Source organism: Anomaloglossus baeobatrachus, chromosome 2 (genome assembly GCF_048569485.1).
Source record: "Anomaloglossus baeobatrachus isolate aAnoBae1 chromosome 2, aAnoBae1.hap1, whole genome shotgun sequence".
NCBI classification, from domain to species: domain Eukaryota; kingdom Metazoa; phylum Chordata; class Amphibia; order Anura; family Aromobatidae; genus Anomaloglossus; species Anomaloglossus baeobatrachus.
Genome location: NC_134354.1, coordinates 358,327,235 through 358,333,491, shown reverse-complemented (window position 1 = coordinate 358,333,491; position 6,257 = coordinate 358,327,235). Strand labels below are relative to the sequence as shown.

The window sequence follows — 6,257 nt, the reverse complement described above, 5'->3', positions numbered from 1 at the left end:
ATTACATATTTTACCAGTTTTATTCCTACAAAGGGATTTTGCTTAAATGGAAGTTTACATTGAATGTGTTACTTTTTTCTACATAGTTTAGTCGTTTGCTTTTGTATTTAAAGGAACTATATATTTTGAAACAAACAGGATTTTTATAATATAAGATTATGTTTTCTGCTAAAATGGTCAATAAAAATGAAACCCAAAATCATAGTTCTTTTGGTGATTGAAGCCAAAATATATTATCAGTTGGCAACAAAACCAAGAATTTCATATATTACAGGTGTATAGCATATTAATTCAACAGCGAAAACGGCTTGTTTTTACTGGGGATTGAACCCAGTGGCCTTCTGCGTGTGAAGCAGACGTGATGAAAACTACACTATGAAACCTTTGAAAACCTGCAAAGTAATGGCAATTACAGACGAGTTTTGACCGCCAGGGGAAAAAAAACAAATTTGTAGCTCTGTTGGTGATGGAAGCTAAAACATACCGTTATTCGGCAACAAAGCCAAGAACTTTATAGATTGCAGGTTGATAGGATATTATTTCAACACTAAGAACACATGGGTTTCACTGGGGATTGAACCCAGGGGCTTCTGCGTGTAAAGCAAACGTGATTTCCACTACACTATGAAACCTTTGAAAGCCTGCAAAGTAATGGCAATTAGAGACGAGTTTTGACCGCCAGGGAAAAAAAAAAAACAAATTCGTAGCTCTGTTGGTGATGGAAGCCAAAACATCCCATCATTCGGCAACAAAGCCAAGAACTTCATATATTGTAGTTTAATTGGGTATTATTTCAACACTAAGAACAAATTGGTTTCAGTGGGGATTGAACACAGGACCTTCTGCGTGTTAAGCAGACGTGATGACCACTACACTATGAAACCTTTGAAATCCTGCAAAGTAATGGCAATTAGAGACGAGTTTTGACCGCCAGGGAAAAAAAAAACAAATTCGTAGCTCTGTTGGGGATGGAAGCCAAAACATCCCATCATTCGGCAACAAAGCCAAGAACTTCATATATTGTAGTTTAATTGAGTATTATTTCAACACCAAGAACAGATTGGTTTTACTGGGGATTGAACGCAGGACCTTCTGCATGTTAAGCAGACGTGATGACCACTACTCTCTGAAACCTGATGGAAAGTTACTGTGTATTGGCTAGCAGAGCAGAATTGTTACTGACACGGCCTTTTTATTGCTGAAGGAAAGTATTTTTGGTTAATGAAACATTTACAATTTTTATTACATATTTTACCAGTTTTATTCCTACAAAGGGATTTTGCTTAAAAGGAAGTTTACATTGAATGTGTTACTTTTTTCCACATAGTTTAGTTGTTTGCTTTGGTATTAAAAGGAACTATATATTTTGAAACAAACAGGATTTTTATAATATGGGATTATGTTTTCTGCTAAAATGGTCAATAAAAAAGAAACCCAAAATCGTAGTTCTCTTGGTGATGGAAGCCAAAATATATTATCAGTTGGCAATAAAACAAAGAATTTCATATGTTACAGGTTGATAGCAAATTACTTCAACAGCGAAAACAGCTTGTTTTTACTGGGGATTGAACCCAAGACCTTCTGCGTGTGAAGTAGACGTGATGACGACTCCACTATGAAACCTGTGAAATCCTGCAAAGTAATGGCATTTAGAGACGAGTTTTGACCGCCAGGGGAAAAAAAAAAATAATTTGTAGTTCTGTTTGTGATGGAAGCCAAAACATCCCGTCATTCGGCAACAAAGCCGAGAACGTCATATATTGTAGCTGGATAGCATACTATTTCAACACTAAAAACAGATTGGTTTCACTGGGGATTGAACCCAGGACCTTCTGCATGTTAAGCAGACGTGATGGCCACTACACTATGAAACCTGACAAAAAGTGACTGTGTATTGGCTAGCAGAGCAGAATTGTGACTAACGGGGCCTTTTTATTGCTGAAGGAAAGTATTTTTGGTTAATGAAACATTTACAATTATTATTACATATTTTACCAGTTTTATTCCTACAAAGGGATTTTGCTTAAATTGAAGTTTATATTGAATGTGTTACTTTTTTCTCCATAGTTTGGTCTTTTGCTTTTGTATTTATGGGAACTATATATTTTGAAACAAATAGGATTTTTATAATATGGGATTATGTTTTCTGCTAAAATTGTCAATAAAAAAGAAACCCAAAATCGTAGTTCTCTTTGTGATGGAAGCCAAAATGTATTGTCATTTGGCAACAAAACCAAGAATTTCACATATTACAAGTCGATAGGAAATTACTTCAACACCAAAAACAGATTGGTTTCACTGGGGATTGAACTCAGGATCTTCTGCGTGTGAAGCAGACGTGATGACCACTACACTATGAAACCTTTGAAATTTTGCAAAGTAATGGCAATTAGAGATGAGTTTTGACTGCCAGGGGAAAAAAAACAAATTCGTAGCTCTGTTGGTGATGGAAGCTAAAACATCCCGTTATTCGGCAACAAAGCCAAGAGCTTTATATACTGCAGGTTGATAGGGGATTATTTCAACACCAAAAACACATGGGTTTCACTGGGGATTGAACCCAGGACCTTCTGCGTGTAAAGCAGACGTGATTTCCACTACACTATGAAACCTTTGAAAGCCTGCAAAGTAATGGCAATTAGAGACGAGTTTTGACCGCCAGGGAAAAAAAAAAACAAATTCGTAACTCTGTTGGGGATGGAAGCCAAAACATCCCATCATTCGGCAACAAAGCCAAGAACTTCATATATTGTAGTTTAATTGAGTATTATTTCAACACCAAGAACAGATTGGTTTTACTGGGGATTGAACGCAGGACCTTCTGCATGTTAAGCAGACATGATGACCACTACTCTATGAAACCTGATGGAAAGTTACTGTGTATTGGCTAGCAGAGCAGAATTGTGACTGACAGGGCCTTTTTATTGCTGAAGGAAAGTATTTTTGGTTAATGAAACATTTACAATTTTTATTACATATTTTACCAGTTTTATTCCTACAAAGGGATTTTGCTTAAAAGGAAGTTTACATTGAATGTGTTACTTTTTTCCACATAGTTTAGTTGTTTGCTTTGGTATTAAAAGGAACTATATATTTTGAAACAAACAGGATTTTTATAATATGGGATTATGTTTTCTGCTAAAATGGTCAATAAAAAAGAAACCCAAAATCGTAGTTCTCTTGGTGATGGAAGCCAAAATATATTATCAGTTGGCAATAAAACAAAGAATTTCATATGTTACAGGTTGATAGCAAATTACTTCAACAGCGAAAACAGCTTGTTTTTACTGGGGATTGAACCCAAGAGCTTCTGCGTGTGAAGTAGACGTGATGACGACTCCACTATGAAACCTGTGAAATCCTGCAAAGTAATGGCATTTAGAGACGAGTTTTGACCGCTAGGGGAAAAAAAAAAATAATTTGTAGTTCTGTTTGTGATGGAAGCCAAAACATCCCGTCATTCGGCAACAAAGCCGAGAACTTCATATATTGTAGTTGGATAGCGTATTATTTCAACACTAAGAACAGATTGGTTTCACTGGGGATTAGAGATGAGCGAAACGGTCCCGGTTCGGCTCGAGGTCGGTTCGCCGAACGGAGCTCCCGTTCGAGTTCGGCTCGTCGAACGTTCGACGAACCGAACTCGAGCCAATAGGAAACAATGGGAGGCAATCACAAACACAGAAAAACACCTACAAAACACCCTCAAAGGTGTCTAAAAGGTCACAAACAACTCACAACACATGGGAAAGTGACAAGGACATATACTCATGTGAAAACAAATGAGCTGGACAAGGAAAAAGAGGAGGACACACAGATATATGAGTATATGCAAGGAAACATCGATTCCATTATTGTGCAACTTGAGCCCTGCTCATTTTAGGCTTCCAATCTTGATAAATTGCCTGAGCTCGCCACGTACGTCTTGGGGATCTTGTCGTGTCCTGCAGCCAGCGTTCTCTTGGAACCTGTCTTCAGTGCTGCTGGGGGTCTGCTGGCAGATAAGCACACGTGTCTGTCCACTGACAATGTGGACATGGCTCTCAGAGGACTTTTCTTCCCCTGGGTCAGCCAGGGGACGGGAAAGGCACGCGCATTTTTGAGAGTGCTTCATGCAAAGCATCTTTTTCTTTTTCAAAAGGGGGGGTCAACCGATGCCAGTCAAGTGGGGTGTGTGTGGCCCAGTTAGTGGCAACGAGGGAGACTGTGGGTTGAGTCCCCTCGCTGTGTTTCTAAAAGAACCAAGATGAACAAGTCATGGCTCTCAGAGGACTTTTCTTCCCCTGGGTCAGCCAGGGGACGGGAAAGGCACGTGTATTTTTGAGAGTGCTTCATGCAAAGCATCTTTTTCTTTTTCAAAAGGGGGCTCAACTGATGTCAGTCAAGTGGGGTGTGTGTGGCCCAGTTAGTGGAAACGAGGGAGACTGTGGTTGGAGTCCCCTCGCTGTGTTTCTAAAAGACCCAAAATGAACAAATCATGGCTCTCAGAGGAATTTTCTTCCCCTGGGTCAGCCAGGGGACGGGAAAGGCACGTGTATTTTTGAGAGTGCTTCATGCAAAGCATCTTTTTCTTTTTCAAAAGGGGGGGTCAACCGATGCCAGTCAAGTGGGGTGTGTGTGGCCCAGTTAGTGGCAACGAGGGAGACTGTGGTTGGAGTCCCCTCACTGTGTTTCTAAAAGAACCAAGATGAACAAGTCATGGCTCTCAGAGGACTTTTCTTCCCCTGGGTCAGCCAGGGGACGGGAAAGGCACGCGTATTTTTGAGAGTGCTTCATGCAAAGCATCTTTTTCTTTTTCAAAAGGGGGGGTCAACCGATGCCAGTCAAGTGGGGTGTGTGTGGCCCAGTTAGTGGCAACGAGGGAGACTGTGGTTGGAGTCCCCTCGCTGTGTTTCTAAAAGAACCAAGATGAACAAGTCATGGCTCTCAGAGGACTTTTCTTCCCCTGGGTCAGCCAGGGGACGGGAAAGGCACGTGTATTTTTGAGAGTGCTTCATGCAAAGCATCTTTTTCTTTTTCAAAAGGGGGCTCAACTGATGTCAGTCAAGTGGGGTGTGTGTTGCCCAGTTAGTGGAAACGAGGGAGACTGTGGTTGGAGTCCCCTCGCTGTGTTTCTAAAAGACCCAAAATGAACAAATCATGGCTCTCAGAGGACTTTTCTTCCCCTGGGTCAGCCAGGGGACGGGAAAGGCACGTGTATTTTTGAGAGTGCTTCATGCAAAGCATCTTTTTCTTTTTCAAAAGGGGGGGTCAACCGATGCCAGTCAAGTGGGGTGTGTGTGGCCCAGTTAGTGGCAACGAGGGAGACTGTGGTTGGAGTCCCCTCGCTGTGTTTCTAAAAGAACCAAGATGAACAAGTCATGGCTCTCAGAGGACTTTTCTTCCCCTGGGTCAGCCAGGGGACGGGAAAGGCACGTGTATTTTTGAGAGTGCTTCATGCAAAACATCTTTTTCTTTTTCAAAAGGGGGGGTCAACCGATGCCAGTCAAGTGGGGTGTGTGTGGCCCAGTTAGTGGCAACGAGGGAGACTGTGGTTGGAGTCCCCTCGCTGTGTTTCTAAAAGAACCAAGATGAACAAGTCATGGCTCTCAGAGGACTTTTCTTCCCCTGGGTCAGCCAGGGGACGGGAAAGGCACGTGTATTTTTGAGAGTGCTTCATGCAAAGCATCTTTTTCTTTTTCAAAAGGGGGCTCAACTGATGTCAGTCAAGTGGGGTGTGTGTGGCCCAGTTAGTGGAATTGAGGGAGACTGTGGTTGGAGTCCCCTCGCTGTGTTTCTAAAAGACCCAAAATGAACAAATCATGGCTCTCAGAGGACTTTTCTTCCCCTTGGTCAGCCAGGGGACGGGAAAGGCACGTGTATTTTTGAGAGTACTTCATGCAAAGCATCTTTTTCTTTTTCAAAAGGGGGGGTCAACCGATGCCAGTCAAGTGGGGTGTGTGTGGCCCAGTTAGTGGCAACGAGGGAGACTGTGATTGGAGTCCCCTCGCTGTGTTTCTAAAAGAACCAAGATGAACAAGTCATGGCTCTCAGAGGACTTTTCTTCCCCTGGGTCAGCCAGGGGACGGGAAAGGCACGTGTATTTTTGAGAGTGCTTCATGCAAAGCATCTTTTTCTTTTTCAAAAGGGGGCTCAACTGATGTCAGTCAAGTGAGGTGTGTGTGGCCCAGTTAGTGGAAACGAGGGAGACTGTGGTTGGAGTCCCCTCGCTGTGTTTCTAAAAGAACCAAGATGAACAAGTCATGGCTCTCAGAGGA

At 42.0% G+C, this 6,257-nt stretch overlaps 2 non-coding genes across 2 annotated transcripts; both read right to left on the bottom strand.

The window, feature by feature from the left end:
* Positions 1 to 1,801: 1,801 nt before the first annotated feature.
* On the bottom strand, positions 1,802 to 1,874 carry TRNAV-AAC (transfer RNA valine (anticodon AAC)). The gene has a single exon. It is a non-coding gene; the product is annotated as a tRNA-Val (tRNA).
* A 665-nt stretch (positions 1,875 to 2,539) lies between these two features.
* Positions 2,540 to 2,612, bottom strand: TRNAV-UAC (transfer RNA valine (anticodon UAC)). The gene has a single exon. It is a non-coding gene; the product is annotated as a tRNA-Val (tRNA).
* Between the last annotated feature and the right edge of the window lie 3,645 nt (positions 2,613 to 6,257).